At 44.1% G+C, this 13,419-nt stretch overlaps 1 long non-coding RNA gene across 1 annotated transcript; it reads left to right on the top strand.

Annotated features, from left to right (window-relative positions):
• Nucleotides 1–8,937: 8,937 nt before the first annotated feature.
• Nucleotides 8,938–12,901, top strand: LOC114447376 (uncharacterized). The gene is made up of 3 exons (XR_003671836.1): nucleotides 8,938–9,006; nucleotides 12,275–12,424; nucleotides 12,717–12,901. It is a non-coding gene; the product is annotated as an uncharacterized LOC114447376 (long non-coding RNA).
• Nucleotides 12,902–13,419: the final 518 nt, after the last annotated feature.

The raw sequence follows: 13,419 nt of genomic DNA on the forward strand, positions 1-13,419 counted from the left end.
AAAAATGACACAGAAACTGCTTAATATGTGAAAAACTATAGTCTTTTGAAAAAAATAACATTAATTTAGCTTAATGAGGCAGGCAGAGCTGTTACCATATTTGGCAACCATATGGCATTTGGCTGCATTTGGCAGCCATATTTGTAGTCTTTATCAGACTTTAAGCATTATATCTGTCATATTGATCATCCTTCAGCTGTATAGTATTTGGCTGCTTCTTTATCAATCGTTACGCATGATATCTGCCATATTCATTGCTATGGAGCTGTTTGCTACATGTCCACATCGCATATACTGTGTTGTAGAGCAACATCTTGTGATTCTGGCTGTGTCCATACTTTTTGTCTGAAGGCTTCGGTTTGGACAAAAGCAGCAGTTGTTTAGAGGGTGTTTTTACATCAGAAATGCATTAGGAGGGGGACAGAGAGAGCTGCAGTTAGGGGCGGTTGAGAAACATTCAGGTTGCCATGGATACAGGCAGGCAGGGCTGTTACCGTGGTGACAGGCTGACAGGGGTACCTTTGATGACTCAGAGATCAAAGGCATACCAAAGTTATATAAAGGTACACCTTTGTGCAATAAAGGTGTTGGTGGACAGTTTCAAGGAGAGACACAGCAGGAGATTTTGGAGAGTTCGTGGAAACGAACCTGCCTAAAGTGCAAAGGAAAATAATCAAACTGATTACTGGACTAAACTCGGAGAAGAGAAGGATCAGAGAGGAAGAACGAAACACAGCTGCAGAGGAGGCTAACATCTTTTACACATTTCTTCATACAGTCAGATTCGTGGTGAGTACCAACAGTAGTGAGTGATAAGTGCAACTTCTCCATGTTTATTTAAAGAGAGAGTTGTGCGCATTTATGCACATGCCGTGTGTGTGTGTAAGTGTGTAAGGGCGAACTCCATTCCGCGTGATAGAGAGACCAGAGAAGTGTAAACCCAGGGACTGTAGAGACGGTAGAGCTCCTGGTGACGTTAAACCAAACTGTTTTGCCTGTAGAGCCAGCTGTTCGGGGAGAGTGCCGGTCTTTTTGCTCATTCATGGTGAAGTGACTGGACCAGAGCAAACCTATTTTCTAACTCGCTGCCTAATTAGGCAGGCAGAGCGGTTACCATGGTGACAGGCTGTCAAGAAGCATACAAAGCAGCCATATTTGTAGTCTTTATCAGACTTTAAGCATTATATGTGTCATATTGATCATCCTTCAGCTGTATAGTATCACTAGTATTACGGCTACTTCTTTATCAATCATTACACATGATATCTGCCATATTCATCGCTATGGAGCTGTTTGCTACATGCCCACATCAAAATCGTTTAGTCTCCCTAAGCCTCAGCTATTATTCCAAGATCAGACAATTCACCTGCTGTTCAAAGCAATTATCCAGCTGCTGTTCAGGTTAATTCGGCTGCTTTTATGACTGCTTCAGCTTGTGTTCAGAGGAATTCAGCCCTTGTTCTGCCATCCAGCTTCTATTCATATGCATTTAGATGTGTTTTTCATACTTTTAGAGTTCAAAGCAATCATTCAGATAAGCTTTCAAAGCAATGCTTCAGCTTCTGCAATCAAACTTGCATTTCCTTCAGGAGCCTTTTACAGCAGCGTATCTTCAGCATACATTGACCGATTTCAGCCATTCAGCTATCAAAATGTTCATCTCACAGAGGACATTCCGGGTCAACCTCAAGTTTTTTTCAAAAAACTAGAAGAGTGCATTTCCTGAAGAAAATGCAAGTTTGATTGCTGCAGCTGAAACATGCTTGCTTTGCTTTGCTGGAGAATCATAGCAATTCAGAGCTTTGTATGCCTCTGTGTGTCAGCTTGTCACCACGGTAACCGCTCTGCCTGCCTAATTAAGCCTAATTAATGTTGGAGAGAGGGGTGTGTCAGCCTCCTGTTACTCCTCTCAGGGCAGATCCCATGTATTTTAATGGGGGTTGCACCCTCTGAACAACTGCTTGGTGTGTAGTTTTTTGGCGCAGCGTATCTTCAGCATACATTGACCGATTTCAGCCATTCAACTGTCTCTGTCCCCTTCCTAATGCATCTCCAATGTTTCCCATCCAGGGTGTGTCGTGTCCTCACAGGGTATACCCCGCCTCTCACCCAAAGCTAGCTAGGCTAGGCTCCAGCCCCCCGTGACCCTCCACTGCAGGACAAGCGGGTTAACAGAAGATGGATGGATGGATGTCCAAACTGATGCCTTCAGGCAGAAAACAAGAAGAGAAGCGCGAGAAGAAAGAGCGCCAAGAACGAGAGAAGCACGAGAAGAAAGAGCGCCAAGAACGAGAGAAGCACGAGAAGAAAGAGCGCAAAGAACGAGAGAAGCGCGAGAAGAAAGAGCGCCAAGAACATGAGAAGCACGAGAAGAAAGAGCGCAAAGAACGTGAGAAGCGCGAGAAGAAAGGACAAACGGTGAAGCAGTTTATTGTGAAATCAGACGGCTTGATCACTGGACTGGAAAAGGCCAACGGGACCGTCCTCACAAACGAAAATGAAAATCTCAGAAAGGCTGCCGAAGAACATGCCCTGTGTTCTTTCAAGTGTGAGGAGCTGGCCAACGAGCTCTGCACTCTGAGAAGTGACCTAGAGAAGGCCAAAAAGACCGTCCAGGAGAAGGACGGTAAGATCAGCCAACTGTCAGAGGACAGGTCCTCCTTACAAGATCAGCTGAAACGTGAGCAGGAATCAAGAGAAAGCATTGAGAAACACCTTGATGAGCTCGAGAAACGTAACAGTGAAATTCAATCAGAGCTGGTTAGTAAGGAGAATGTCATCACTGACCTGTTTGCTGAAAACAATCATGTCTGCAACGAACTGGCCAAGAGCAAGGCCAAGTTCAGACAGTTGGAGGAGGGAGAGCTGGAATTTGAGCAAACGCAGAAAAGTTTACAGCAGTCTCTGACTCTTCAGCAAAAAGAGGCTCTAGAGTTAAGGGTAAAGTGTGACCAGCTCAGAAAAGAAAATGAAAACCTCAGAAAGGCTGCCGAAGAACATGCCCAGTGTTCTTCCAAGTGTGAGGAGCTGGCCAACGAGGTCTGCACTCTGAGGAGTGACCTACAGAAGGCCAACAAGACCGTCCAGGAGAAGGACAGTAAGATCAGCCAACTGTCAGAGGACAGGTCCTCCTTACAAGATCAGCTGAAATGTGAGCAGGAAGCAAAAGAACCAGAGGAGCTCAAGCAACATGGCAGCGACCTGATTGCTGAGAGCAAGGATCCCTGCAACCAGCTGTCCAAGAGCAGGGACAAGTACAGACCGTTGGACCCCGAACAGCTGGTAGACATCTTTCTGCCAAAATGGGTAAAATTACAGGAACCTCCAAAAAGAGAACGTGTTGCAGAGACACCAGATAAGAGATTGGACTGGCTGTTCCGCATACACGAGCAGGGCACCCTAGACCCGGACAACCTAAGCGACCAGGAATACGCAGACTACCAGCACGGCTGGGACTACAACGAGAGCGTAGACCACCAGGACCAATACAGCCTGGGCAACCCGAAGATTGGGGATAGTTGTGGAAAGGAGACAGGCGAAAGACAGACAGGACGAAAGAAGAAAAAGAAGACACACAGAAGATACTGAAGTAGACCTAAGTCTCTGAATTTAACCTGTTTTTTTTTTCAACAACCACCACTCATGTTCTGTTCTGGTCATTGTGTGTCTGTCATGTCAGTTTATAGCCTCACATTTAGTTTACATTGTTCACCTTGGCTTTTACCACTTTTATGCATGTTTTATCTTGTTTACTGTACTTTTATTATTTTACTTTTAATAAATTTAATTTTTTAATACATGACTGACTCCTGTCTACAGCACTTTGTTCAATGAAAGTTGTTTTTTCAAATGTGCTTTATAAATAAAATTAAAAAACTTGACTTGACCTTGTTTACTTGACCTTATTTTATCTAACAGTGTCCAAGTCCAGTTTGTGGTCCAAGTACATTCCCAAGTAGTAGATACACTGATTAATGGATGGATAACATTTACATGTCAGTGTCAGAGTCTCAAATCTGTGGGGTATTTTATGGTAAACTGAATAGAGTTGGATTTATTGAACATAAACAGACAAATGTATTGCTTGAAATAAATGATTTGCTTGGCTTTGATCATTTGATTTGATTGATTATGTTAATCAGGGATAAAAAATGGTTAGTTTTACTGTTAATTAATCATTAATGTTGCTTTACATGCAGGTTCTCAACTGTAACCTCTAATTTTAATTGATAACAAAATGAGATTTACACATGTATTAATTCATGTTAATTTTTGCTCATTAAGATGTTACATCAATCACTTCTGGTGCATGTGTGCGGGCTTCTATATTATATTTATTCATGTACCAATAACAGAGTAGTTAATTATTCATATCTACTCCACTAGGTGGCAATATAACACCAAAGCTGGTGGAGCTCTGCACCTGTTCCCTTCTCTTTGCAGCCATGCAGCTCCACATTGATGGAGCTTCATCCAGGTCATTTTTGGAGCAGGGCAGCTGGACTTGTTGGAGCTCCTTGAAGAGGTTTTGCTGCTCTGCTCCAAGCAGCTTCATCAGCTCTGCTTTCATCAGAAGCTGCAGAAGCTCCTCATTAACAAGATAAAAGAAAAGAAATGCAGCTATTTAACAGTTTCCTCTCATACACACACACACTATATATACTCTACATATATATGTAAGACAGGTATTTATTTTGGCCACTAGGTGGCAGCCGTGTAACAGTTTACCCAGACTTAGTGAGCCCCCCGGGACACCGTAGTTTGGGCGCAACCCTCCTGAACAAGCGCCTGCTCACGTTCAGTGTCGCTGTTCTACCTTGAAGGTAAGCTGGGTTGTGTGCTCCAGTGATTTTCGTTGGTTTATGAAGCCTGCTAAAACCGCCTTTACTCTGTTGTATTTTTGTTAAGTACGTAGTTTGATATCTGGCGGGTCTGAATAGTACGTGATGCCAGTAATGTTTGTTTTATTGGTGGCAGCTGGAGTGGGGTGCGGCCGCTAGCATGTTACTGGCGAGCTGTCGGTGGGTCTGCTAGCAGGCTGTCTATGCAAAGGATGCGGGCAGATATGACTTTATGTTTATGTTTCATCGTTCGTATTTATTTTTGATATATTGTTATATTGTCATCAGAGAGGAAGAACAAAAACACAGCTGCAGAGGAGGCTAACATCTTAGCAACAGAGTTCTTCATGAAGTCAGATTCGTGGTGAGTACCAACAGAGGGAGAGAGAGAGTCGTGCACATTTACGAGCATGCCGTGTGTGTGTGTGTGTGTGTGTGTGTGTGTGTGTGTGTGTGTGTGTGTGTGTGTGTGTGTGTGTGTGTGTGTGTGTGTGTGTGTTGGGGCGAACTCCACTCTGCGTGATCCAATCCATCTTTATTTATAGAGCACTTTTAAAAACAACAAAGGTCAGCCAAAGAGCTGTACACAGCCTATCAAGTGTAGAATAAATTACTAATAAATAAAATAAAATGAAATAATATAAAGTCTAAATTTGATAAAGCACAGGAATATACAACAGTACAATAAAAACACCAGTCAGGTGTAAGAGCAATAAAACAAATAAAAGTCAACAACTCAGAGTTAAAAGCCAGAGTAAAAAGATGTGTTTTAAGTGATGACTTAAAAGCCATAAAAGAATCCATCTGTCTACGGTGCAAAGGCAATTCGTTCCACAGTTTAGGAGCCGCGACAGAGAAGGAACGGTTCCCCCTGAGTTTTCTCTGGGTTTTTGGGACGACCAAGAGAGACTGGTCAGCTGACCTGAGACAGCGAGCAGGGCAGTAGAGCTGGAGCATGTCAGGCATGAAGGGATTTAAAAACAAATAAGAGAATTTTAAAATCAATGTGAAAATGAATCGGGAGGCAGTGCAATGACTTTGTGATACAGAGACCAGATGAAGTGTAAACCCAGGGACTGTAGAGACGGTGGAGCTCTCTGTGACGGTACATTGATGGTTAGACTCAACTTAAAGAAAACGCTGGGAGGAAGCAGTTGTCTACTTAAAGGTACAGTAGATGGTTTTATTTGGCTGATGATCTGTTGTTTGCCATATCTGCGATGGACATGAGGAGAAGGGTTACAGGCTGGAATTAGTAGATCTGATTCCAGAATGGGAAAATAAGCGTTTACTTCTGTATGTAACACAGGTGTTTAACAACCTGTTAAAATCCACCAGTATGCAGGAAATGGCTTCTAGTAAATGAAAAACCTTCTGGGGGACCACCCCCAGACCCCCTTCTGTCCTATAATAATGGTAATCATAATAATAATAATTAGATGCCCCAAGTCACATTTTTAAACTGGAACCCCAGTTTGAAATGATGCGATGGTTTCTGGGGTAACAGGTAGGGAACTCAAATGTTTTGAATATAAAATGATGCATCTGGACTTTTGGCTCAGCCTTTATCCGTAAAACACAAACAACTAAGAAGCATATGGAGTATCATTCTTTGTGGAGCCTCAGGTCCAAAGCTTCCAGCTTTTCAATTGAAACTGAACACTGCTGATGACTGTATAATTCTATACAACCAATGGGTTAATAATCACATGCATAATAATCAGCTTTGTAAATGTTTCATTTCAACACATCAAGCTATTGTTGCATTATTACATGAGTCTGTGAAGATGCACTCACTGCATGTCAGTGACACAGCTCCTATCAGATTTTTTCTTATGTTTAGAGTGAGGTTGTTCTCGCTGCTCCTGTCTGTGAGCGCCTGCAGCTCCTCTCTGTGTGCAGACTCGTCACCATTCCTAATCAACCCCACCACTGTTGTGTCGTCTGCTCATGTGATGACCATGCTGGTGTCCTGTGATGGGGTGTAGATCCTTAAAGGTTGAACATATGTAGTTTTTAATTTTCATATTATAATCATGTTGATGAAGATTCTCAGTCATCCAGGTCATCATACGTAGAGCAGAGTAGAGTTTTCTTGAAGACGTTTCTCTGCTCATCCAAGCAGCTTCATCAGTTCTGACTGGTGGTGGGAAACATGGTTTATATGTGGTTGCAGACCTCAGTGGGTGGGTCTGGGTAAAATTTAAATAAACAAACACTTGCTGTGTGTCTGTGCAAACTTCCTGGGAATGGATGGAATCACTGCATTGTATGTGGTAGAAAGATGATGTCTGAAGCCACTGCCTCTGTTAAGGGAAGGTTCTTCCAGCTTCACATAGATGCTTCCTGACTCCTCTTTCAAACCACCTTTCCTCCCTGTCTAAAATGTGGACATTGTTGTCCTCAAAGGAGTGTCCTTTGTCTTTGAGGTGGAGGTGAACAGCTGAGTCTTGTGCTGAGCCATTCTTCTGTGGAGTGGCTGTTTAGTTTCTCCAATGTACAGATCAGAGCATTCCTCACTGCACTGGACTGCATATATCACATTGCCGTGTTTCTCCCTGGGAGTCTGATCCTTCAGGTGAACCAGTCTCTGTCTCAGTGTTGTCATAGGTTTGAAATGGACCGGGATGTGATGGTTGTTGAAAATCCTGCGGAGTTTCTCTGATACTCCTGACACATATGGAATGGAGATGTTCTTCCTCCGCCTGGTGTCGTCCTTCTTCTTGTTGTTGGGGGGGTCTTGTTTTTGTGGCTTTGATGAGTGCCCACTTGGGGTAGCCACAGGTCTGCAGGGCCTTCCTGATGTGGTGTTGCTCCTTCTTCTTCCCCTCTGAGCTGGTGGGTACAGTTTGTGCTCTGTGCTGCAGGGTCCTGATGACTCCCAGTTTGTGTTCCAGTGGGTGGTGTGAATCAAACAACAGGTACTGGTCCGTGTGTGTGGGTTTCCTGTACACTTCCACATTGAGGCTCCTGTCCTCCTCAATATGTACTGTGCAGTCCAAGCAGGCCAGATTGTTGTCCCCGGTGTCCCGCGATACAAGTCACCAAACACAGAAGCTAACTCTCTGCACAGCTAACTAGCCGAGTGACAACACTTCAGTCATTATAAACTATCCGCCATTACATTACGGTGCTAACTTGCAAATTAGGTATTTATCTTGACCTGAGCTGCGGCCGGACTTCTACCCAGTTTGCTCGCCGTTTATGTTGTTGTCTTCTTCTTCTTCTTCTAGTTTATTGGCAAGTGGCATCCTACCCCGGTGCATTACCACCCATACTATACTGCAGTGTGGGCCTGAGTGGAGAGAGCGAAACAAAACAGCTAAATCCTAAAAACTAAGCCTGTTTAGATAACTTAGCAAATATCTCCAAGGTTTCCCTTTTAGAATAGATGGTATCTGAATTCATTCATGCTGCTTTCCTTAGCTTCCTCCCTCTGGAACTTGTTTCTTTCTGTTGTGTGTGCTGGACATATGCAGAACACATGAGGGACTGTTTCTTCTTCAGTACAATCCTCCAGAGCCCTGATGTATGTTTACCTGTTCGTTTCAGTGTTTGTTTAACCCAGTGTGTCCAAGTCTGAGTCTTTTAATGCATCTTTCTTCTCTCATACTGCCCCCTGCTGGTCTAATTCTGCCTGCTTCCCTTTGAACTGAGTATAAATGTCTTGTTGTTAGTTAGTTACTTAGATAGTTACTTAGATAGTTGAATCAGTGTGATGGTCTGCCTCAGACAGACCGGACCAAAGCAGCAGTACAGCTTCAGGCAGCCTTAAACATAGTGTGTAGAGGCTGACGTGGCCTCAGCACAGGACATGTTTTAGCATAGCTGAGCTGCTGTAATGTTACTGTTGCTGTTAGCCGTGCTTTGAGGTAGCTGACACTGTTAGCAGTATTTAAATTGCAATATTAAAATAGTGGAAATGAGTTGAATGTGTTTTTTGTGTAGGTCCTGGAGCAGAAGATGATCCAGCTGAATGAAGTGTAGAGTGAATCAGCAGTGATGCAGGTATGTGCGGTTTGAGTATGTTGTGTAACTGAGTAGAAATGTCGTCCTGAAGTCCCACAGTTAATGTGTCGTTGTTGTGTTTATGCCACAGGCCCTGTGTGTGATGGTAACAGAAGCTCGACAGCCAGTGTCGGGACACACAGCAGCTGACCCTCAGGTCACGGTTTGTCAGTGTCAGTGTGTTGTGTTGCTAAATATTTCCCATTCACAAATAGTTTGTGAGGTTAGGTAGTTGTTTAATAAATGTCCAAAGGTCTTAGAAGCTCATGTGATGAGTCATAAAGAATTTGAAGAAGTGTGCAGTTGTCTGTGTGTGTGTGTGGAGAGGGAAGCAGTGAGTCGGGTCACTGTGTGTTCATTACGCATGGAGCCAGATGAATTTTGAATAGACGTAAATATGTTGACAATCAGAGTTTATGTTGCTACTGATTAGATTATGATTTGAATTGTTTTTATGGATAGAATGTACGGATTGTATAGAATGAATGGATGGCTCCTCCCTGGCAATCAGCTCTAAAACACCTGCAGACAGGCGGGGCGAGGTGTGTGCAGGAGGAGGAAGGCAGGAGGAGAGATCCGGTTTTGTTGCCGTGATTTGATTTGATTAGTTCTTATTTTGAATTTCTTTTTTGGTGAGAAAATTATTTTTTTGTCACAAACCTCCTCCAAACAAAGGGCCTAACCACTGGCTGTGACACATGGGATGAAAAGAGTCTCTGGCTAATGTGTTGAGGGGTGTTTGTGTGATGAAGGCCAGCCAGAGGTTTGCAGTGTGAACGAAGGCGGAGATTTCATATGTACAACACAGTCGGCGGTTGGTGAGTGAGTGTAATGTAGCTGTGTAGTTGTAGACATTTGTGTGTCTGCATGTGTCTGCAGGCTGGATTTATGCCGAGCTGCTGTCTGGGCCTGTGACCCATCAGAAGCAGCTGTATAGAAGCTAGGAAGCGTTCCAGTAAGAGGTACCGGAGGAGCTCAGAGAGGTTCCTGGTGAGGGAGGCCCGTCAGCACGTTGCTGCACCTGTGTCATACAGAGCAACATCGGCACCTGGACGCACCGGGTCAGTTCAGACAAGCAACGGGCCAAATGGGTCCATGTCAGTGAATGATACTGTTCATGTTTCAAGTAGAACCAGAGGACGAAAGAGAAACATTGTGATGTGGAGTTGTGTAGTGTTGTTGTGACGGGTCCTGTTGGAGTGGGACCAGTGATCCTGTTTGTTGGTGATGACACGTTGTGATGTGTTATAAACTGATAGTGTTTGGTTGGTTTGACAGGAGCTGAGGCTGCTGCCTGTCAACCAGAGCGACAGGCATGTGCGGATGCAGGTGTTGTGTAACTGTTGTGTGTGTGTGTAGTTTATGTGATTAATGAGACGGTGTTGTGTGTTGTTTTTGACGTTGTGTTTTGTTCCTGAAGGTCCTACGAGGTGTTTCCTGTCGGTGTGGTAAATGGGCTGTTAGAGAGCAGCGGGTCATGCTGTGATGTGTCTGTGTGCGGTCATGTAGTTGAGAAGGTTGTGGCATGTGTTCATTTTGTGTGTGTGTTTTCTGCGGGTGTGTGCTGAGCTGCAGCAGGGTGCTGTGAGTGAGCAGAGTGTACCAGTGTTAACAGGTATGTTTTTGTATATATATATATATATAATATATTGTATTGTTATTTAATGGAATATATACAAAGGTGAACAGAGGCACTTCCAGCAGCCATCACTCCTGTGTTGTAATTAGGTTTGGGCGATATTGGCCAAAGAATGAGTCACGATTATTTATGGCATTTAGCTGATAATGATTACACATCAGTGATTATTTAAGGTTAAAAAAATGTCTGTGCAAACAGACCTGCTAACCTGTGGCTGGAATACGTCCCACACTAGTGCATGTTTTCACTCATACTGTAGAACAGCAGCAGAAAAAACAAACAAACTGGACAATTTCACATGTAACTGTGTGTTTGTGCAAATCAACCTGCGTTACGTTAGGTTGGTTGTAAGGAGCATAATACTAAACATGTCGCGGATTCTCGGCCGACTGGAATTCTTTCCAATATCTGCTGGAGGAGGCCTCGCTGTAGCTGGCGTTGTGACCTCGTCACGCTTTCTTCGCCTTTCTTCGTGCTCCAGCTTATGGTGACAGACGTTGAACCTCTGTTAGAATGTCCTGCTCCGCGTCATTTAACTGAACACCACCGCCTTCTGCCATTATTGTGATTTATTATTGTGGGCTTACATGTGTGCACTTGCAGGGGAGAGTACGTCACACAAAAATGCATCATCATGACGAGGCACTAATTGCAGTAATTGATGAGTGGTAAATATAGTAATCGGTGACAATTTTTCTGACGATTAATCGCACACGATCAGATTTTGGCACAAGCGTCGTCCTAATGGTGCATTGTGTTAGCCGATTGTGTTAAAAAGGCTAATTGATGATTAGAACAGTGCTGTGAGATGATGTTAGCACAGCTGAGTAATGCTGATCAGAGAAGCTCTAGAAGTGGCTCGGTGACCCCAAACTTTTGAATGGTAGTGTCCACACATGATGTCATCATGGTGCATGTGTAATGAGATGTGTAGCATTGGAGATCAGATATTTCCCCCTCTGTGCAACACAGGAGGAAGATGTAGCATCCTCTTTGTCAAATCTTCTTTGTTCATATTCAAATTCAAATGGCCTGCAGACTTTAAAACAGTTTATGTGGGTTGTCTGATTCACATCTGTCCTATAAATACTGCTGGGGGAGTTTCCTAAGAACAACATTTTGGTGCATTTGTCTCTTCTTCTTTTTAAAGAATTCCATGTTTTTTCTCTATATTTGGCTTCATCAGTGCCCTCTGGTGGCCGCGTGTTGGTATTGTCAAATAGCTGCAAGTATCAGAATTCCTTTATTTATCCCTGAGGGGAAATTCTTTTTTGTTACAGACAAAGAAATCAAAGATAAATTGAAGTTTGAAATAGAAATATATAATAATCTAAATACCTAGACAGCATTTAAATCCCTGAGTTGTATCTAAAGAAGAAGACGCATATTTACAACTGTATAAAAACCTTTACATAGTAAAGAGCAGGACATGAATGTACCAGTATGAATGTACAGTGTCTGAGTGACTGTCACAGTTCAGAGTTCAGTAGTTTGATTGACAGGCAGGAATGACTTCCTGTGTCTCTCAGTGGTGCATCGTGGGAGTCGGAGTCTGCTGCTGAACGAGCTCCTGTAGCTGGTCAGCACAGTGTGGAGCGGGTGAGAGGGACAGTCCAGTATAGTCTTTATTTTGGACCACGTCCTCCTCTGGCACACCTCTGTCAGAGAGTCCAGGTCCTGTCCTACAACATGGCCTTATGTGATAGACGTGTGTGCCGCGTCTCCATGGAGACTCTGAGACCAGTTTAATGTTTACAGACAATGAGGAAGTGAACTCTGATCGCAGGCGTTTGCAGTGTCGGTCCTCTGAGGGTCAGACGGAGGGACCTGAACGGACCGTGGTCTGCTGCCTGTGGAGATGAAGGTGGAGGAGAAGCTGGAGGTGAAGGTGGAGCTGCTGAAGTTCTGCTTGGCAGTCTTTAACACCGTGTTTCTGGTGAGTCCATCTTCACATCCTTCAATAAGCTCAGAGGCCTTTTTCATCCAGGAAGTCTGAGAAAAGATTCCTCTGGATTAATCAGTCAGAGTCCTTCTGATCATCACGGATACATTTTCAATGTGTTCTTTTTCTGTTTCTTTTGTTTGTTTTGAATTGCTGATGTCAGCTGGTTTATTTAGTAGTTTCCTCTTTGAAGCCAACAGTAGGAATAGATGTTCACTTTAACAGTAAAGCACAGTCTGAACAGTGATGATGCTCAGAGCCTTGTCTTGACCTTTGACCTCTGTAGTTTGTGGGTCTGAGTGCGGCCGGCTGTGCGATCTGGATCCCGTTCGACAGAGGAAGCTTCCTGAACTCCCTCCCCTCCGGTAAAGACTGCAGCTTTAAAGGATCAGCCCAACATTTACAAAGAGGACGCTGCTTTAGCCTAGCTTAGCACAAAAACTGTAAACAAGGGGGAACTGTTAGCATAGCTCAATGACACTGTGTGTGTGTGTCTGTCTGTCTCTGTGTGTGTGTCTCTGTCTCTGTGTCTCTGTGTGTGCAGAGGAGCTGCAGGTGGTGTCCGTGGGCCTGCTGGTGATCGGTGGTGTTGGCGGTCAGCGTGGCAGCGACCTGTGAGATCAGGTTCCTACTGCTGACGGTGAGTCAGCGTAACGTCTGATGCTGCATTCAGGTCACGTGGGAAAATGCTGCGACCACATCCAGGGCTCAGTCAGGTGTTTTTTACCTGTGTCCCTCGGCTGATGTGTGGTGGGTTTCTTGAAAGAACACTGTGAGAAATAAAATCCAGTTTTGTTTCTTAGTGCTGCCCCCTGCTGGTACCCTGTGCTATTATTACACAGACACTGGCACACACTGACACACAGACACACACACTGACACACACACAGACACACACACACACACACTGACACACACACACACTGACACACACTAAAACACACACCGACACTGTGACTGACTCACAGGGCGGCTGCTGTGGCAGAACC

This window comes from Parambassis ranga, chromosome 15, assembly GCF_900634625.1.
Source record: "Parambassis ranga chromosome 15, fParRan2.1, whole genome shotgun sequence".
NCBI classification, from domain to species: domain Eukaryota; kingdom Metazoa; phylum Chordata; class Actinopteri; family Ambassidae; genus Parambassis; species Parambassis ranga.